General features: G+C 40.7%; 1 pseudogene; it reads right to left on the bottom strand.

Annotated features, from left to right (window-relative positions):
* Window positions 1-22,583, bottom strand: part of LOC120722040 — a 62,494-nt pseudogene that overhangs the window by 27,159 nt on the left and 12,752 nt on the right.

Genomic DNA, 22,583 nt, shown 5'->3' with positions numbered 1-22,583 from the left:
TTGCATGTTTACAAAAGTGTGTACACCGTAAACACACAAAAGGAGTCAAATTTTCCATAGTTGCTCTTCTTTGTAAAAGTTTGGTGATCCGTAAAAAAACCTGTAAAAGGTCCTGTTGGTCTTTTTTTTTGTGGGGCGGGGGGCTGTTTATCTTTATGGGTATGTTCAAGGTTTATTACAGTCTCAGTATATGTATAGCAGAGATTCAGCACGTCATGCTAACCTTCAATTATGACTGGCAAACTGATCTCTCATAATTAAAATCAAACCCGTCTCACAAGACAAACACTTCATGATGAAATTAAATGTTTACACAGCGCGTGAAAGATGTAAACAAAACGTTAGCTTGGAGTTGTCATATACAGAACAACAGTATTAGGAGCCAGACTGATTTATCATAGGGCCAATATCATCAGCTGGTAATTAGCCATTTGCTAATGAATCACAGCAGCAATTACAGTCGGTAAATTACAATTTAAAAGATTAAAAGTAAAGACGACCCTTCAACCATGTTATGGGTGTGGAAATAGAGTGTCCACCTGAGGCATTCAACAATTTCCTCTCCTACAAAGACAACCCCAGCCCAGTTTATGTCCAGCTGTGTTGGGAAAAACTAAATGCTGCCAGATGTATCTGAATATTGGAGGGGAGGGAAAAAAAAAAACAACCCACACCACCAAATATTGGTCTATGCCTTAAAAGTCTAATAATAAAGAAATAAAAAATAAAATACAAATAAAATACAAAAAAAAAAGTCTAATAATCAGTCAGGCTTTAATCTTTTGGTGCTTTATTAAATCATTGCTTGTTACAATGCTCGGCACAAACACCACATCAGATCACCGCAGCTCTGCTTCAATGTTAGTGGAAACTGTTGGTTTGTAACAACTCCAGTTCCTCTCCACATTCCCCAAGACCGCACTTTACACTCTGCATAGAATATTTAATTTAATATGTGTATTTTTAACACGCTCTGTGGGAATTAAAAACAAAAACATCAAAAACATTCACATGCAGAGTGAGTCACCTACTATAATAAAGTGGTTTCGAATATTTACCCAATACGCCTGCTTTACTAACATACAGACAAAATGTTTGCACAGTTAGCAATTTAATCCGAAACTCAAAGTCCTCGTGAGACATTAATCTTTTTAACCGAATGACCGATGATTTACCAAGGTGTGTTTGATACCTGATGAGCTTGGCAAGCAGTGCCTGGAACAGTTTTGAAAAAGCCAGACAAAAAAATAAAATAAAACAAAACATTTTTTTATAATTTAAAACTAATTAGATAAAATGTATCAGTGAAAACAGATGATAAATTCAACTTCTTTCGAAACCAGTTATGGGAAAGACACTTTTTTTGTTTGTCTATTACAAAAACAGAGAAACTCTGCTATAACTGATGCTAGAGCGCAGTATACACCAGTCCAGCTTGTTTCCTTTTTGACTGTAGTCACACCAAAAAAAAAAAAAAAGACAAAAAAACAAAAAAACAAAACAAAAAAACCACAGCCGTGGATGCCAGGGAACTCAACTGTGGTTCACTCACAAGCACATATGCTACACACTGGGCAAGACGTAATCTTGCAGATCTCATGAGAATCCAGCTGCCTCACAAGGTACCTGGATTTATGGCACATCTAGGATTTCAAGCTCAGAACGTTTCCACACAACTTTTGTTTTTTGAGGGAGGGCTCAGAACGACTCAGCTGGAACTAGAGTCTGTGATCTCGTACCAGAACAGGCAGGAGCTGCAGCCAGAGTATTTATGAGAAATAGTCCACCCCCATATTACTGTAAACTGCTATGTTACTGTAACCAGTGTTGGCTGGTTCCATATGAAGATCATTAACCTTGTTAATAGAGAGACTCCAGCTTCCAGGAATAGACAGAAGAGTCCCTAAATCTTTGTCAGCACATAACAAACACACATGCCAACATTCAGCCATGTGTGCAGGTACACACACACACACACACACACACACACACACACACACACACACACACACACACACACACACACACCTCATTATTTTCCTTAAATCGAGCCGCAAACCCTCTTGAAAGCATGTGCACTGTACAGTACAGTGTCATCACATGCAAGCAATAAACATGCCTCAGACGAGCAAAACACGGGGCAGATGTGAGCCAGGAGACTTTCCCAAATGTTTGACATGGCTAGCATACAGATGATTCACAATATTTAAAATCTGCATCCTTCAAAACAAATACAGCACTTTGAGTCGAATGTGCTTCAGTCAACAACATGAAAATAAATCAAGGGTCTGTGAATGTGTCACATCCAGTTCTTCAAGAGGGGAAAACATCTTCCATGCTCTCGCAAACAATAAGACAAAAAATGTTTTTGATCCAACACATCCAAACGCAAAGAGATTAACATGTAAAGTATGGAAGCCCGTTTCCGCCACAAAAAAAAAAAAAAAAAAAAAAAAAGGATCCATAACTTGAAATTTCGAGTTAGCGCTGCCAATCAGTAATCTACGTGAATGACATCATTTCCTTGTTACCCGGAAGCTGAAGCCCTGAGCTACAAATGCTACAGCTAAGCTACCAGTATTATATCCAGTCATGAATCCACAGATTGCTGAGTATTTTCAGCGTGGCTTCAAACATGATGAAATCCTTGTGTTATTAGCTGAATCACATGGCGTCACTATCAGCAAACGCGCACACGAAAGCGCCAATTTGTTGTGATGCGGTTTTGAGTGCGCGTTACTCTGCGCCATATGCTTCCGGGTAACAAGAAAGTGACCTCATTCATGTAGCTTACTGATTGGCAGAGCAAACTCGAGAAAAGTAACTAGAAATTTTGAGTTATGTTTCTCCAAATTTCGAGTTAATAAGTCGAAATTTCAACAAAATATTTCGAAACTTCGAGTTATGGATACTTGTATGTTTTTTTTAAGTGGCGGAAACTGGTGAAAAAGAGGCGGAAAAAAAAAAAAAAAAAACTTGTGAATTTTACTTACATATTTGCCCGAGGAAGGTTCCCCAGGTGGTAGAGATCCAGGACTGAGGACAGGTGAGCTAGCTGGACTGCAGAGCTCAGGGAAAGGGTTGGGGATGGCCGGGAGAGATGACGTCCTCAGCTGCTGCTCCTGCTCCTGCAATCTCCTGAAGAAAGAGGCGGATAAAGACGTGTAAAGTGGTTTGATGAACAGAGCATGTCTTTTGGTTTAAGCTTATGTTTGTTTATTATTATGGTTACCAAAAAAAACAAAACAAAAAAAACTTTAGTCCAAGTCCATGACCTGGAACGGCCTTTTTAGAAGCAAACTTTAAAACAGAGCTGCTGACAGCTGTGAAATACGTGCAGGAAAGGCGGCTAGAATTAATAAAGCTCTGCTGTACAGTATTCAGCCTCATGCCCGTTTCTGTCTGATCTGCTCGTAATGAACAGTCTCGAAGCAAGTGGAAATCACAGAGCCACCCCAGCCAGCTAGTTAATTTTTTTCAATTAATAATACATCAATGATGAATCAAGACATCGCTTTAAAGCAGATTTCTCTTTTTTTAAAATATATAAATTTGGCACATGCAGTGTAAGACTCAAATTATTATCGGACAGCCAATCAACCATTACTTTCAGTATTTTTTAAATTGGCAAGTCCGTTTGTGGAATCCCAGCTTAATAACTACAAATAAATAAATGTGTGGAAGACTGCTTAGCCTCCGTTTCTCTTCCTCAGTCGAGCTCTGTCGCTCCGAAGAACCCAGCGAGTTCAAAAGGGAACGGGCCTTTTGATGTCGTCCCATCTGAGCCGGAGAACAGGGTTATCTAGAGGTCAGTCCTGAATAATAAGAACTTCAGGGCCTGCTTCCGTGCGTTTGAAAAAGAGCGCTCATAAGACAGAATACTCCATTACCTGATGCTCCCCTCCTGTGTTATTGTCACATAGTCCAAAGGCGAGTAATGGGAGCTGACACCAGCTCTGCGGTGCATGCACGCAGCTATACTTCTATTCTCCCAGCGTGTATGAGTGCAGCCTCGAGGAGGATGCGGGTTAGCACGGTTTAATTTGAAAGAGACATATGCACATGGTACTTAAATAAATGAGAATCTTCTTCTCGCCTTTGCAGGCTGATGTAAAAGAGGAGTGAAAGGGAGGAACGGGTCATACAGGGGTTACAGATCGGGAGCCAGGAGGAACCGTTATGCTCAATTATCGAGTGGGTGTGGAGGAATGATGGTGTACAGTGAAAATTCTCTTTTGAAATTTGGAGAGAAAAAAGGGTTTGAAGTCTCGCTGTGCGGCTACGCATGTGGCAAACGCATAATACGAGGCTGAAAGAAGTTTGTGGCTGAAGTTACTACCACACTTTTGCTGATTCTGTGGGTGCACGAGCAGTTATAGCCCTGTTGTTTTTAGCATTTTTTTCAATTTACTTATTTTAGGGCGATGATTGCACATGTCTTGACAGTTAACAGAGGATGAATGAGATGCCCAAAGATGGTGTAACATTTCCTGAAACCTAATGTCTCAGATTAAATTGAGCCTGAACTCCCATCCAGCTCCACATTTAACTTTGAATACTACCAAGTTACTTTGCACACATCACAGACTAAAAGCATGCTTACGCCTCTTATCCTGGTACTTACTAAAGCCCCTCAGTTCATCTACTGCCTCAAACAAGCATTTTTAGCGCCCTCTCCCCTTCTGTAAAGCCAACTCTCGTCTGATTGGCTGTGCCTCACACACAAAAGTTTTGAACAGGAGGTACATGGAGTTTCTGTTTCTGCCGTCACTGTGGAAAACCAAATATTTAGAGCAGTCTGAAGCTTGAGCCTTTGGCTTATGAAGATTACAACGACTTACACTGACCTAATTTGAAACTTTGGCCATGTAGAATAGAGGGGGGGGGGCATAATAGATTCTATTTATAGGTTTCCTCCAGTCCGTACTTTAAACCCATACTCTAACACTAAAAGTTAAGTTTACTATCACATCAAGCAAACAAAAAGGAAAGCTCATAACTGGAGGAGATGAAACTAGTTAAGCAGCTACCTGACAGCATTGATGTGCATCGGCTGTGACCGTCGGAGGCCGGTTTGAGGAGAGTCTGAAGACGCGGAGGGTGGCTCTGGGGAGATGTGGCTTATCCCGTGTGAGTGCTGTCCCTGCCGTGGCTGGTTGTGTTGATGTGCTTGATGGTGGTGGCTGTGTGACGTAGAGGTCTGTCCGTTGTGCAGCAGAGGAGTCGATTCTGTCTGTGGACCGCTGCACGAGTACAGGCTCTCCAGTGAAGAGTCCATTTCATTCACCAGGGCCTCCAAGTCGACATCATCCTCTAAAAGACACAGATATGGCAGAACACATCGGTGAGTTAGCATTAACCTGACATGAGCTCCTGTAAAGTAACAGCATGAACTGCTCGCGTAATGAAAAGAACTACAACAAATCGACAAACACCAAAGGGAAACAGTGCGCATATTAAATTTGAGGTTTCAAATAACGTGTATGTGAAATTTGCACTGTGGGCCAAGGTCATATGTTTTAGATCGGTCCAAGCTCTTCTGTAGGCTCATGAGGTAGAGTGGATCATCTACCACTCAGAAGGTAGGTGGTGGTTCAAACCCTGGCTGAGTTCAGCATCTTGCCTCTGTGCATTCATTAGTGTGTGAGGTAGGTTTAAAGTGCTTAGTTACAGAATTTTGAGGGCTTAACTTAAAAAGCACTAGATGACTACCAGTCCACTCCTTTTCTGTATTTCTTTTTTTAAACCGTATACTTGTTTACAGGGTGGGGGCCTTGAAGTGATAGGAGCTAAAACAGCCAACGCAGTTTATAAAAAAAAATAAAAAAAAAAAAAAAAAAAATAAAAAAAAAAAATCAGTTCCTTTAGAGGAGACTTCAAAATATATATTAAAAATAAAAAGTCAGCCCCCATAAACTCAGTGTTAAAATGTCCAACTTTAGCATTTAAAAGCATGTTCACAGCCTGGTAGAAACAATTTTGGCATCTATGGATACTTTTCCCCACTTTAAAAGAGCGGCAACTGTGACTGTCAGCTGAAACTCGCTCCAGCTAACAGAGTAGCTGCTGTAAAACCATGTTCAAAAAGTTCATACAGACAACTCAAGTGCCCAAATACAGTGGGGCAAAAAGGTATTTAGTCAGCCACCGATTGTCATCATTTTAAGTGGGGGAACTTGCACAATCGGTGGCTGACTAAATACTTTTTTGCCCCACTGTACCTAAAAATCTAAAGGTGGAAATCAGCATAATAGGTATCCTGTAAGTGCAACAACACATAGTGGGGTTGGGGGTGCGAGTGCTGCAGACTTGTAGGACTGATTCTTATTTTAAAAACACAGTAAAATGATTAAGTCCCTGGGTATTCAGCCACTTTCACCTTTCAGTTTCTCATCTAGCTGTGGCCTGGATTTGAACCTTTGCACTAGTAACTCAAGGTAAAAGAAAAAAAAGAAAGAAAATACACAACACACAAGCGCCCACGCAGACACGCGCACAGATTTGTTGCCAGTTTTGCCAGAGTGCTCAATCAGCAGGAATATCTTAACATCTCGACTGAATACACCGTAATGCCCTGTGAGCCAAATCTCCAGGGAGATCAGGTACAAGCACAAACCTGCCCATGACACTTTTCAGCTCTAACCGTTGGGGTTCAATGTAAAGGCACCGCACTGCAAGCATCTGCTCTGCATTCAGGGCAGCTTTCAAACACTCAGCTTTTAAATGTCTTTAAAAGAAAGATGTGAAATTCTTCTCAGAAGAGGTGTCTATCTATCTTCAAAGTCCTCGTGAAAACCTCCAGGCACATTTAAATTCATGAAGTGAATTTTTCAACCGACTCCAGGAGCATGTTTTATCAAAGCCTGACGTGAGCTCAGCTGAAGGGAAACTCGTCTAATTGCTCCATGCTGTGAAAGTTTGAGCATCTGGGTAAACTGACAGCCCAACTTTGCTCTTTTTAAATTACAATCCGCAGCTGTGATTCTGCTTGTGATTAATAATTCTCCATTATGAAAAAGAAATCTATCCCATGAATTTATCATAAGGTCTCTGTAGAGATCCCAACCGTGCTGTTGCACAAATGCAAACCACTAGAGGGAGACAAACTAATTTGATGAGGAAAGGAGCTTTGAGACTCCTGAAAACAAACATTTTTCAAAAACTACATTAAATTTGCATCTCTGGAACACAGGACCAGAAGACTTTTGGGATTAGGAAGCACTGAGGTTGTTAGTTTCTTGTTCAGCAGTGAAGATGCCCTTTGTGAAAAGTCTTATGTGGATGGATTATACATCTATGCTCATTTATGAATATGAACACATGAGCTTTAGATCATAGTTCTGTTAGTAACTAATTGGTAAGTCTAAATGAAATGGAAAGTAATACAGATGCTTTGTTAGCACCAGCCGCCTCCTGCATCCACAAAACCTTAGGCTATACCCAGTATACTTGAGAAAAAAAAAAACTAATCTAATGAATGCAAATTAATACTACACTGTAACTTTAACAGACACCGGCCTGCTGTCAGAATTCAAATGAGCCCCACATGCCTCACGTACTGTCCCTGCTGACTCAGAGTGCAGCACACCTGACAGCTGGATCATGCAGGTGTCATATCACAGGTAAAAATCCCATGACTCATCAGAAAGCTTACATTGGAAAACTGTAATCTGACTAATGTAGTTTTAAAAGCACTGGCCTCAAAGTGAGCACCAGTCTGGCAATGGGCCATTTTTCTTGTGGAAATGCCAGTTTTTCCCTCTTCTGGGAAAAAAAGGGAGAAAAAAAAAAGAAGAAAGAAAAAAAAAAAAAAAAAAAAAAAAAAAGGAGGGATTAAACAACAAGAGGCGTCACAGGTTAGTGATTCAGTATCTTCACGCAAACATCTACATGCAAAGGCATGGCTCTGCCTCTAGCTATAGCTACCTGCTAAAACTTTTGTGTCGCCTTTGAGGACCTTTTCCTTAAAACAAAATGTAAGGAAGGTGCACCACAGGTGTCTGAACTGCTGGCGCTTAATCTGCAGGTATAAATAGTGACAGATAAGCTGCAGCAGCTACTTATAGATAGCCTAGAGAGCTAAAGACCTATATGCCACAGGATCCAGGGTGCATACGGGGCTAAACACAGGACTAAGGACAGACAACACAGTTGTAATATCGAACAGAGCACCACGACCTGCATGCTGCAGCTGTTGTTTAAAAAAGGAAAAATAATCTACATATATCTAAAAGTTTAGAAAATCTACATGAAATGTAAGACCAAATTTCAAAAATTACTTTTATCCTTTTTATTCTTCAGAGATACGACACGACCCTCAAGGTAGGGAGAGCATGTACCTGACCTAGTATGGCTTCTGGGGAACTGTCAGCATACAAAGAAACACCACCCATAAACTCTTGCAGCTATGGAAGACTTGTGCGTCATTATCAGTCATATGATCGCAATCACCAATGCATGTCACAATCGCACAAACAAAGATATGCGTCATGCTCCGTGGCGTGAGGCAGACAGACTGATGACACAGAAGGCATGCAGGCAGGCACGCACACATGCACAGGATTTAAACTCTGAAGATCTGGAGAGGGAAGCAGCCTATCATTGTTCGCCGTTGGACACAGCCCAGAAAACAGAAGCTACACGTGATACTTTGCTTTGGCAGCCACGAGAAATGACACAAACCTTTAGATCCATCCTCACATGTGTTCTCACTATATTACAGAAGTTATAATATACTAATAAAATATCACAGCAGCTCGTGCAGCAGGAAGCACACATAGCTGCAGCTGTAGACTCAAAACAGGGAGGAAAGAAAGAGACAAGTAGCAGCTCTGATGCATATGCTTAATGTACAGCATCACTACCATGTTATGTGCCTTGTTGTAGGCATGGAGCTTTAAAACAACACTGAACCTCGCTGTGAAAGCCATTACACAGTTGCTGCACTCCTATTCACCACCATGCGCAAAGTTTACAGAGCAAAACAGATTGAAAGAACCAACAGATAGCAGGATTTATTTAAAGCTGTATTCACCCGAGAGGCATCTCTGTTAAAAATCTTACAGCTACAGGCTCTGACTCAGCCTCATCCGTTCCTCACAGGAAGTATTTACAAATGCAACAGGGATCACACAACAGAATGGGTAGGAAGGAAATCACTAGCGGCAGAAATTAGTCCTAATACTGAGCGGTAAATGGATATGAGCACAGGTAACAAGTACCTCATTACTTAATCCTTCCGCTAAATTAGTCCTTTAAGAGGTGCGATTATCCTGGATCCTATCATCTTAGAGACTGTGGATCCACGTGGAGGTGGTTCAGTTACTGTGCTTTTCTTCTACATTTGAAGAGCACTGGGTCACTATTTAAGCTCCATTTGAGCAAATTGCTTTAACTGTCATATTTGATAAGTATATTTTTGGTTTATTCATAATAACCAAATCCTTTCCCCTTTTCTTTTTAAAGAACTCGGCCTAAACTCCACTGGAGAAGTCAGATCCAAATATAAAGCCTCGACCGCTCCAAGACCAACACGGACATTACTGTTCTCATTTACTCATCGTTTCACTTCTCCCATGAGTGGAATTCATTCCCTCCCCTCCTCCTCTGACATCTTTACTGCCCTCCCTCCTCTTCATAGGACCCATAACAGGTTAAATTAGGGGTAAAAATAGCCCAAGCACCCTCTATTGTTTGAGCCACGCCAAATACAGTCAGAACACACTGAACTAGTTGGACCTGACAAAAATCTGCATAAAATCCGTTTAGAATATTTTGGATCATTAGCGAGAGAGCGACGTGGACAAAAGCAAGACTATTGCGGTGATGGCAGACAGGTATGGCTCTCCAGGAATGCTGCCTGTTCATCTTTTATTCATTCCTGCTAGTTAAGAAAACAAAAAGGGCCGCAACCCTAAAGAAGGGGGAATATACACGTATACAGTACATCAACTGCGCGCGTGCACACACACACACACACACACACACACACACACACACACACACACACACACGATGTACTGAGGGACAAACAGCATTTGAATATGAGCCCAGCAGAGGGGTTTACATTCAAAGAGATTGGGGGAGTATAGACGGGCCAAGTCTGAACTGTTAAGCGTGGCTCTGCACTGGGGAGTACAATACCTCCGGTGACAACACCCACTGAGGGCCAAGCCTCCTGATTTGGAGGGAGTGTGGGATAGGGTCTGAATGAAACTGGGGGAGAGGAGGAGGAGGGGGAAGATTGGACAAGAACTGAAGGAAAGAAAATACAGGAGTGAACAGAGGATCAGAAACACATCTGAGTGGGAATTATGTGTAAAAGGAAAAGTGGGTGAAATTGCTTAGAGTGATAATTAACAGTTTAAATGGTAAAAATCTAAGCAGCGCAGATCTGGCTAGAGGGATGATGGTCTATCAGCTGGCTGACCACTGTTAATCTCTCAATAGTGTTAGGCTTGCCACAGAGTTATATGGTTCACAGGGCCAATTATAATATACTATCCCTTGTTACACTCTCACAAATCTTCTCACACTGCTATACACGTCCAAACACACCTTCTCAATGTTTGGGGTCTGCCCAAGTATTCACCCTTGTTCTTTGCTGCATGCCTGCACACAAAAGCCCGAACCCAAAAGCTTTGCAGCTGCCACACTGATGTAGCTCTTGCTAAAAGCATTTCAACCTCCACCCACTAGCTTCCCCTTAAGTGAGAAGTTAGCATTGTCACTCCCCTGCTGGGATGACCTTGACATCTCTCTGTGGGAAGCCAAAGTGTCAGAGCTTAGGCATAATACATACAGGACATAAGAATGAATTTCACACGAACTGGGTGAAATGCTGTTAGTTAAAATGGTGCGTCTGTCACATCCTCCTTAAAAATACCAAGCATAACTTTAAGAGCTAGGACCTTCATTTCCAGCCTGAGCTCTTGACTGGTTGACCCCTTGAGGAGCCACGCCATCAGATTACTGAACTGCATTGGTTGCATTGGTAGCATTGATGGGATTTGTTGCCTAGCAGCTGCATACCCATCACAGATATGCCCCCACCACCACCAGGAACAATGGTCACATCCATGTTTACCAGTGAGGGTCTGAGGTGCGACAGTGGAGAGATGTGGGACTCAAACATCTTACACTTGTGGCAGATGGCATTTTGCTACATTCACTGGATTCAAAAAGGCCAATAAATACTGCTACTATTAAATAACCTTTACACAGTCACATTCAGAGGATTTCATCTTGCAGTCGGCAAAGTTTATTTATGACAGAAGACGTTTAAGATGTTGTTAGACAATATGGGTCTTTTTTGCCTTCATAAGGAGAGAACGATGTCAGAACAATTCCAAAATATGAGATAACACCCAAGAATTCAGATTGTAAAGATGCCGATTTTCCTTATTGTGAGAGATACATCAGAACACACACACAAAAAACAAAAAAACAAAAAAAAAAAAACCTCTTGTCAAGACATGATATGCAATCTTAAAAACCGTCTCATTTACTTGCATTCCTCATTGGGAGGGCAATGCTCCAGTCCGAGTCCGTTCTAAAACACATGCAGTCATTAAGCTCCGTTATACCACAGAAATAACTGACGCGAACATGGAGAAAAACAACAGAAGCAGAAGGAATTAGCACACTGAGCCCTTGACACGAGATGACTCACGTGGCATGCTAAGGTACTGGACAATGTGGTCTTGTCAGTTTTCTGGTTACGCACTTGGACCAACATAAGCTGTGCAAAACACTCAACTCCACACTAAATTAATTATAACCTAATGTGGTTAGCACAGCTGCATGTTGAGAACATCACCCAGAGCAGCTCCTATTTCATCAAATCAAATAGTGGCTTGCAAATGATTCGATAAAGGCCATTGTCCAACAAAGCTGTACTGTTTCATTTGTGAATACTTGTGACTTTAATGGGCTAAAAAGGATAAAAGTGGATAGTTATTTGAAAACAAGCTTAATAATGTCAGCAAGTACAGTGATTCGACTAAAAATCCAGATGTACCAATCGAGTGTTAAAGTGCTTGAATGAGCTCTTGTAATAATTTGTCGTCAAATGTATGAAACTGTAAAATAAGCATGACAAAGAGATATTCCAAGTGTGTAAACAAAAATATCGCCTAGTGACACTCATCTCCATTCATCTGCCTCTCCAGTCCTCAGTTCCCTCTATCCCAGATGATCCTGAAAAATGACAATGTAATTTCTGCTCCATTTATTTCCCATGCCAGCGACAAGCGTTCTAATTCACTGGTTGAGTCCTCACAGACTCCCCACCCTTACCTCCCATGCTGAGCCAATATTGTGTTTAAATCTCATGCTCCGATTGTCATGGATGAGCCCTGTATGGCACAATTCCATAGACAGTGTAATTATAATAGCACTCTGCGTCCATGCACATCATCCTTTGAACAGCTCAAGTGTTGACAGCGGAAGAGACCCAAATATATATCACACCCCCAAAACCAACACGCGAACAGAATGGCAATGGAAAAATGTTTGATATGTATATTTATTTTATGTATATTTTAAATAGCATGCAGTCTTAAATTACAAGCTCCAAAACATGCTCAAGACTAGACATTTTAAGTGTGCAATCAGGTAAAAAACAAAACAAAAAGGACCAACCTTGATGGTTAGGAGAACTCTGATTGGCCGGTTGCTGAAATCTTGGACCAATGAGATCAGTCTGTCTGTGATTGGAAGACCGGTCTATATTTTCCTGCTGAGGGAGAGAGAAGCAAGAAGACAGAAAAAAACAAAACAAATAATAATAAAGAGTTGTTTAGAACTTTGTTACAGTAGCCAATGTAAACATGCATTATCTAAAACATGATCAACATTTAAAATCACCAGTATATCCGGTTGTTCAGTCTGACGTCACTAGCCGTGTCTGGACCTAAACTCCGCTGCAGGTCCATATATCAAACGATCACTATGGCATTACTGAGAGTTGAAAAACTGTCTAAAGTCTTTCATCTTTAATAAAATGATCAGCGTTCTGCTCTACCAGGTGTAACTATTGAGTTTAACATCCAGGCAACCATGAAAAGGGAATTTATGACATTTAACGGAGTTAGAAGTTAGCAGGGAGTTAGCTCGCTAGCTTCTAGCTAAATACAATATAGCATGTCCTGACTGCGGGGTTTTGGAAACAAATTAAAACGTACAGCTCTGTTATCACTTCCAGCATAAATGAAGACAGAAAACTAAACAGCAGTGACGTTTGTAGGGTTACTGAAGTTTGGCTAGCTGGTATATAATGATGTGCTACGTGACCGCTAGCGACACAGCTATGTTAGCATAATATAAACAAGCTAACTTTTTTTCCACTCCATACAAGTTAACGTGAGTGTTCTCGGTGGTCAGGAACAAATGTAATCGCATGGCAGGATGCTGTAAAAGGACCAAACTTCAGCCAGGAGAACAACTGAGATAATCCATCCACAATAGGAGGTTAGTCATTCATATACTGCTGCATGGGCTGGGCTGTAGTTACATCCTAAGGTTTTAAAAACTGAGCTTAAATAAATGATTAGCGGTAATAAAAGCCGAGGGAGGTCAACAGTGATCACTGACTGTTTTAGGAGCTTTTTGAGATCAAATAGAAGAAAATACATAACATTAAACATGTTAACAACACAAAAGCTATATTAAACGCAGACTACTTTAGGCCCGGAAGTAGGATTCGTCGTGTCATCACTGAACAACTGGATTACCCCTTTAAATGTCAGCTGAATGCAAATTTTGTTTTCTCTCCCCTTTCATTCATTTATTTTTAAATTAACCATTTATGCTGTAGAACTGAACGCCCACATGGTGGAGCACGTTCTTGTTGAAACTTGTTCGATCACGTAAAGGACCGATGTGTAGGAATTAGTGGCATCTGGAGCAGAGTTTGCAAACTGCAACCAGCTAAATATGCCTTTCTCACAAGCATGTAGAATAATCTTACGGTGGCCATCATTTCCATGTGAAACCACAACACGAGCCCCTCTAAAGTGCCAGTGTTAGGGTCGTTTGTCCTGGTCTACTGTCAAAATAAGCAACAGAAACAACCACTGATAGGAACCGGTGATTATACATGAACGCAAATATCATTTTGAATAGTATATTCCATTTCTGGAAATCATTTTTCCTCATCCTGCAGAGCTGCGCTTTAAAAGGCGAAGCTATAACTAAGCAGAAACCGCTTTTTTTTCTAAGAACATTTTAGGGGAAGTAAAAGCTATAAATGGAAATAACCAATGGAAAACAAACCCCAGTTACAAAGCCTTCAGAAAACCTGAGCCAACTTATTCTCTACTCTCCCTACACTGCGAATGTAAAATGACACCCCATATAGCATAAACAGTGTGCTAACATGGGCAGGTGTGCATCAGAGCACAGATGGAAAGCACTTAAGATACCACTCATCCACAGTGTCCTCAATTGCCCTTTGTTGTGCTGGCTTGAAGCATTCCAGTCAGGACAAACTGTTCAAAAAGTCAGAAATAAATAAATAAAATAAAAATCTGAGTAAAAGGAGTGACCATGTACATTTGTGTAAACGTATTCGTCTCAGATTTGTTTCTGGCACAGCTAGAGCAACTTATCATTCGTCTGTGTCCCAACTAGCGTCCCGCACAGGACCTGACACAGCAGGAGAGGGAACAGAACGTTCTGGGTGGACTGTGTTCAGAAAAACATCACTACTCACTGTAAGCACACAAGACCTCCTCTGACGCTGTAATAAAAGCTGCTACAGTAGCTTGTTCTGTCTCATTTAGAGTACAGACAATGCAGGCAGAACTAGATTTTTTTTTTGGTATAAAAACACACCTCACAATTTTTTTTTTTAATTGTTTTTTGAAACTATAATGGAGTCTTTGTGCCCCACATTGGAGTTAACAGGTCAAAAGCATTGCAACAAGCAGCCTTTTGCTTATACATTTAAGGTTTTAGGTGAATCTCATTAAATTTGTTTCCTTGCAGCGCAGTGCTTGATGGCAACAACACATTTAATCTTTATCTTGTTACACAAATGTGAGGCTAGCAGTGATTCCTAATCAAAACTGATTTTACACCGTAATGTAAACACTATAACAAGCTTTATTATTCTCATGCTCAAGTTTTAAAGCATTTTGACATCTAAAGTAACCCCACTAACCAGGACTGTTGAACAGTTCAAAGAGGATCTAGTCACTTTGAAATACTGTTGAATTTCACGCTGATGTCTCCATTCTTCAAAATAATGGTACTGCTATACTGAATTAATGCACGTTTAACTTTTTTCTCTCCTCTGTTAAAAAAACCAAAGCCTTGGTAAAAAAAACAAAAAACTGGTATACATGCTATGTACTTTGTCAGTGTATGTCTGTCGACCACAGCTACCCCCAACCGCTTTTCTATACCAACTAACCCAACCGCATCCAATCATTAAGCTGTATTGTTCAGTCTTTTATTGTCTTGAATTTCAGTGGTATTTCTCCCCCCAGAAAGAAATAACCACCATACTACTACATTTGTTCCCATAACACAGCAAACCCATCATCAACGCACACAGTCTGGTCCAGCTACCAGACTGTGACTGATCCCTACCCAGTCACCCAAGCAGTTTGGTTGGCGTGCAAGTGTATCACAAAGTTGCTGTGTGTATTCAGGACAGGATGGTCATGGTTGAGCATCACTGAGCAGAAGTGTAAAGACTCTTTCACACCATATACTGTTCTTCAATGCTGTATGGCATGGCTGTCTGGAAGTAAATCACACGCACACCTCGTGTCTTACCAACATAAAGGAGAAAAAAAAAGGTTCTTTTTCCTGTATTCTTGCATTTTGTCATCACACCTCTGAATCTTATAAGCACAGGCACATATGCACAGACTTCCCCACCCACCCACATATCCTGCACACTATTAAGGGGCGAAAAGCAGGACTTTGACTGTAGGCCAAATTTTGACAGGGAGCACAGAAGAGCCCTTTCATTTTAATGAAGTTGAAAAGAACTTCAAAGAGAAGTCAGGAGGTTGAGGGTTTAACCCTTTAAAAAGGGGTCAGTGGAAGGCCAGAGGCAAGGTTAAGGCACAGACGAAAAGGAGTGGAGGCTGGACCTCAAACACACACTAGTAGTTGATTCACATTCACCAGTAAGTGAAGTCATCATTGTTAACACAGCTCAACATTCCACTCTGATCCTGACAGTCTTCTCTTCACCATTGAGTTCAGACTGTTGCTAGTTTAGGTCATTTCCATCAGTTGAATTCAAAACTAGCTCATGTGAGTATGATGCAAAACGTCGGTACCTCAGCAGCCTTTTATTTAAAGCCGAGTTATCAGATTACAACTGTCAAGCAAGCGTCACTCACAAGTGAGGGGAGGTTTTTTCCTCCTGCCTGGCAGCTCCATCTTCAACATCCTTTTTCCCCCAGTACGTTCAATTCAAAATTTTTAAATTTACAGTGCACGCAGTAATTACATAAGCACCAACTGTGCTCATTTAGGATCCTTACTGCAAAACTGTCCACTTGTCCTCTGCACAGTGGACACTACACGCTTGACTGCAGTCTGCAGACATTCGAGAGGCTGAGGCTTTTAAGTATCACAGGATAAAAATTGCACTTTCTATTACAGTTTTAATGAGAACAAAAATTCTTTAAATATAAGATCACTAATGCTAAAAGGGTCCTAGTCTTATTTCAGACTGACCTACTGGGAAAAAAACAACACTAATAGGCTTGTTGCAACATACAGTACATGAACACTAGGCAGCAAGTGGAAATCCCTTATTACATAACTAACTAGAATGAGATCAGGAGGTCACACTAATGTCTGCTACAAAGCTTTGTTGATTAATTTGTTTATACTGTGGAAACGTAGCTGTAGTTAAAATCAAATGAGCCATGGCAGAGCTGGGCCATGACAGACATTTGCATAACATTACAAGACTGAGGGCTTTAATCACCACTTTTTAGTCTGGAAATGTTATAGTAGTAAACCATTTCAGGTTTTGTGCTTATAAAGAAAAGAAGAGCCTTGAATATCCTTTACAGATCCTTATGACTGCTTAAAGAAACTACAAAAGTTGTTAAAAATGAACAAACTCTAGTTTTGCCCTCACGTGTAGCATACTGCTGGTCTTAATGTTCATGCACTGACAGTAAACTGGAAAAGTGAAAAGATGCACATCTTCACACTGCATAAACAAGGACAGTCTTTAGAAACCCCGAACTGCTGATGTTACGTCCCAAAATGACATGCAAATGCTCAGGTAACTCTTGTTATAACTAGCATTCATATTAGCGTCCTGGGGTTGGTGCATGTTTATTCAGTGAACATTTCGTGACAGTATTGTTCACTGGCATGTGGAGATCTCTTTAGATGGCATTTTAGTGTTTTAGTCCTTGTGTCACAAGGAACTCTCCTTGTACTCTCCATAGTTACATAAAACAGCATACACTGACATTTATACAGACTTGGTAGGGCATAGTGTAGCTTCCTAGCAAGCGTCCTTTACTTCATCAGATGTGCCTAGTTCTGCACATATAGATCATTTAGCCAGCAGTCAAGATTATCAAGATTACATCTGAAACAAGATTAAAGTGGTGATATAATCCCTGGAGTATAGAATGAATGTTATCTTTAGCTGAATCTGTTTGATACTGCTGCTTCAGTTTTATCAGGGAAAATCTTCCACAACCCTAGAATTTCACAGTGAATGGGTTTTCTCATTCAGTGAGTCAAGGTACATCTGTTATAGGTGAATGGTTTCCAAACAGCCGAGTGAGCGAGTACTGCTCTGTGTGTGTGTGTGTGTGTGTGTGTGTGTGTGTGTGTACATTAACATCCATATACTACAGCTCTAACAGGACCCGCCCAATCCATTGGCAAAGAAATAAGAACTAAATGATGTCTCATTTCTTTCTGAAACAGCCTCCAGTCTGTCTTTAATTAGTGCTGAATAATCTAAAACAAGAAAAATATTAATGCAGGGCCAGATGCAGGAAAATTATTAGCCTACACATATTTACACTGCCATCTTTGGGCACCATGGTTTTTTGTTTGTTTGTTTTTTAATTCACTGTGCCTTTTCACTTTCTGGCATCTTTTTCAATAACTTGTTATTAAAAATAAGACCAGCAGATACAATATACAGCTGCTAGAAATTGCTGTATATTGTAGTAGAACCACTGACACAAATCTACTACATATACAAGTATGTGAGCACATGTACATAAAAGAAATTTGAAAACAGTGCCAAAATAAATGAATCGACACAGACTAGCAGACTGAACTGTATCGCACAGTCGGACTGGCCTGCTCTGAATGCTTGGAAGCCCTTTGCTCCACTGAGGGTGATGTGATGATTCTGCTAAATCTAACAGCAAGGTCAAAAAGTCAAGTTTGTTCTTGTTCCTCTGCAACAAATGATGGCATTCGCTTGTAAATCAATGTCTGTGGAAATTTGAATTAAACAGAAAAAGACAATAAGATCAGGGACAACTTGACCAAAAGACATAAATCCATATCTAAACCTCAGCAGCTGGGACAGCTGAGGGGATACTGAGTGATGGAATTTGGTCATGTGCAGTTTGTAGAGTGAAGTTTTATTCATAACCATCACACCGTTTGGGCCAACTGTGATGTCACCAATGCAATCTTCTCCTGAATTACGGGCATCACCATTCAGGAAAATCCCTGGCATCAGCACTAACATGGGAGTAGAAGAGTTAAAACAAACAGAAAGCAGAGAAAGCACAGAGTCTCTGCGCTCTAATATTCCACATTTACACAATCGATAATCGCACACTCATGACACCAAAGCACAGTTCATGTTAGTAGCTGTGACATCACTTGTTGTGCAAAGACCAGGTGTAAGGAGACAAATCTGACTCCAAAGTCAGCCAAAGTTAAGGATTTTAAGAGAAATCATGAATTAATTTAACAATTTAGTTTACTTTAGTATCTTTTTGGAGCCTCAGAGGTCCAGCCAGCTGCTGCTCTTTGTGGATTCATCTTAGTAGAATGATGCAACCATGCCACGACAAGTTACTGACTCTGTCTTTGATCAGGGAGGATAAAAGAACATTTTTGCCCTTTTCCCAAAAAAAAAAAAGAATATCTCAAATGAAATATTTCCATTTACCTGATAATTGGGATGATGCAGGAAATAATCCGGACATCCGGCCACAGCCATGGCTTACGTTTCTCAGATTTTTTTTTGCAATTGGTTTTGATATTAGGTGCTCAGAGCGAAACCTGTGGAGAAAGAACACAAATGGAGCTTAGTGGAAAAGTACAAAGGAAGCAGGGAAAAGATAAGAGCGTCCACGAGAGGACGGATGAAGGAAGGAGAGGCGGATGACACAAGGAAAGGAAGATGAAGTCTGAAGAAGACAGATATAGCACAGAGTAGTACTTAACCCACATAGACTACACAACGTCAACAACAACACAGAAGATATAATGGTTGGTTTAGAGAGACATCAGCACTTGTTTCAGAATTCACTCATGTACCAATGAATGTTGCTTGAAAGTGACTTCGAAGCTGGAAAATAAGGGTGAAGAAAAAAAAAAAAGAAGCTACTTTTAATACATTTTTGAAAGGTGGGCAGTTAAAGGTCAGCTGTGTGTACAAATCAAAGTAAAAAAAATTAAAAGAAATTCCTCACACTACCAGGTTTTCATATTTAAAACCAGCTTAACCCTACAGAGGGTTAAGCTGGTTTACAGGAGAACAAAGGCTACTTGAAACTGCGGCGTTAGTTTACTCCACCATAAAAGTGAATTCAGTAAGCCAAAACAAACTTTTGCTTTATTCACATAATACAGCCAAATGAAAACCCCACTACCAAGAGCATCGCATCCCTGCGGCAACTTCAGCTTTACTGTAGATCTTTTGCACCCTCTTACAAAAGATGAAAATTCTACAATTCGCTTCCCCCCCCCTCATTACGAGTCCTGCACTTGCCTTCCTGCCTTCTAGATTTAGTTCACCAAGGTGGATCTGAAGTGACAGGCGCCCTCTCCATAAGTCAGTTTTAGACAAATAAAACCACTGCACAATCTGAGGTGTGGTCTTTGATAAAATAACTGAATTTACTGCAATAGATGCGGCACTTTACGGTACTAAAAATAAGTGCTCCTGTTCCAAGACCCTGCCTCCCGGCTATCCTTGGTCAAAATAACCATAATTTCAACAACATGAACTCCAGTGTATTTGAACTTCTTAAAGTGGGTATCCTACTAACCTCCTGGCATTGCTGCCAGTGAACAAACACCTGTAAACACTGACCCAAAAATACCCTACAGGCACATATCCAGGTCTGAAGTTATACCCTGGGGTATATTTGGAGTCGAGCAGCTCAGGCTCATAACTGTGATGGTCTTTTATGCAGCAGTTCGTGACCCCCAGTTCGCATTATAAAAATAGGACCTGGCATTTTATAGATTGCTAATATTATCTCATGCTTGCATTAGCGGTCGTGAGCCAGCTGCCCTTGCGGTGCAGCAGTGTTTGTATGTGTGCGTTTCTGCCAAACAGTGTTTGTTTCAGCATGTACATGTGCACACGACGGTATGTGTGGATGTTTGCGTCCAGTATACTGCAAATACTTGTGTGTAGGTGTGTACTTTTAAGAATCAAGTCATGTTTGGAAAGACCTCAACAACTTCAGAGTCCCATCAAATCTGATCTGTATACAGCGATATGTCCTCTCCCATCTCCAGCAGAGTTGACTGTTAAGCACACATATTGTTAAAGTGCAAAGCTTCCTGGAAAAGGAGAATCAAGCAGCAGCAGCAAACACATTGCACTTGTACGCTCTTGCTTTTGATGCAGACACGTTACTTATTACACTTTTAAGATGTTATCCTGACACTGTGCCCACTGAAAAGATAAAGTTGTCGATTTCCACGGGTTTTTTTTTTCCCCCCCCTTGAAGCCCTAAAATAAAACCTCCAAAACTGGACTTGCAAATACCGACCAAACTATGAATGCAGTCTAAACAAAGAGTTTGGCACCGTGTTCACTAGGACCAATGAAAGGGCTCGCTTGTAATGTGCGTGGCATCTGTGCGGGTATGAGGGCCTAGCTGGCTGGCCAACAAGCACAACTTTTCATCTACTCATCATTTACAGACACACCGTTGACAACAAAAACAAAAACTAATTTACATCAGCCTAAACGCTCCAAGCCACCCCTCACTAAGCGCCACGAACCTACTATTCGTGGCCAAACTCTAGGCTGGGTTATTGTTTTTTTTTTTTTGCCCCTTCCAGAAATCAGGAGGTTAAGCAAGAGAAACAAGTAAGCTTCAACTAACTGTGCTTCTGGATGCCAAACAAATAGTTGGGCATCACTGGAAATTTTTAATCAGGGTTATATGCAAAAGAGTCAATACCACAAAAATAAAAGATACACTCAGCCAACATTACAGGTGTGCGCTGGAAGGTTAGTTTCAACTGTGGGTGATAAAACATGAGAAAAAGTCCAGGTGCTTGATTTAGCATTTAAAAAAAAAAAAAAAAAAAAAAAAAAGTTCAAGGAGCTCATACATGCCATAGCTACTCTCAGTGACTGATCTATTGACCAAACATACATGTACCTATTCTTAATTGCGCCCTGACACAATCAAAGCCATTCCAGTGCAGGGATTAGACCCCTTCAGAGCCCTTTGATTCAATTCCTTCCACTTGAACAGTGTACTGAAACCTAACCATCCATGACCTTGACAGTACCATTATCGTCATAGCAGAATGGGAGACTTTGGGGTGCAGTGGCACTGAGATTACGGCATCTGGTTTAATTAAGGTGGTTTTGTTTAAACTTGCATGACAGTAGGTTGTTCAGTGATAGAGTTCAAAATGTAACAGTGTCACAATGCTAACTGTAAATCGTAAATTTTTCCCTGTGTGAGACCAGCAAAACAAAAACAAGCAAGCAAGCAAGCAAACAAAAAAGCAAAACACCTGGTTTACTATAGTAACACCTAAGCACAAGGAAAAAGGGGAGAAACTATAGTAAACCAAGTGTAAGAATAGCGGTCTGACATGAGACTTATTTTTTGAAAAGGGTCACTAAGCACTATTTGTGTAATTTGCACTGCGAGTTCTTGCAACTTGTTTGGGGAAATGCTATCTTTGTATCCTATATGATAGGATTATTAATTATGATAATTAAAATGTTCATTCCTCTTTTTGATCACAATATAGTAGTCTGCAGTCTGACTACTATATTGTGATAACAGCTTGCACATGCTATACGACCCGTTTGTTATTTGCAGACTCGGCCTGTACTTTTCTTAACATCCATCAGTGGGCCAGTGAAGTCATCCCCTGAATCGCCACCATATACATGTAATACAGGAGAACTCAGGGAAATGTTTCTGCTGATTACATGAGACTTCAATTAGCCAAGGTTTCTGACCTTACCTTTGGCATCACTGCAGGGCTTATCACCTTGGGATATTAAAGCTGGACCCTTGAGGTATACGCACATATCAGCACATTAACCACTAGACCAATTAAGCATGCAGAACTTCTATTTGTTCAAAAATCTATTCTTTTCACAACTTCCCTAAGTGTAACTG

This window comes from Simochromis diagramma, unplaced genomic scaffold (assembly GCF_900408965.1).
Source record: "Simochromis diagramma unplaced genomic scaffold, fSimDia1.1 OVJJ01000618.1, whole genome shotgun sequence".
Classification (NCBI taxonomy): Eukaryota; Metazoa; Chordata; class Actinopteri; order Cichliformes; family Cichlidae; genus Simochromis; species Simochromis diagramma.
The sequence above is the reverse complement of the archived record's forward strand: the minus strand, read 5'-3'. Positions and strand labels throughout refer to the sequence as shown.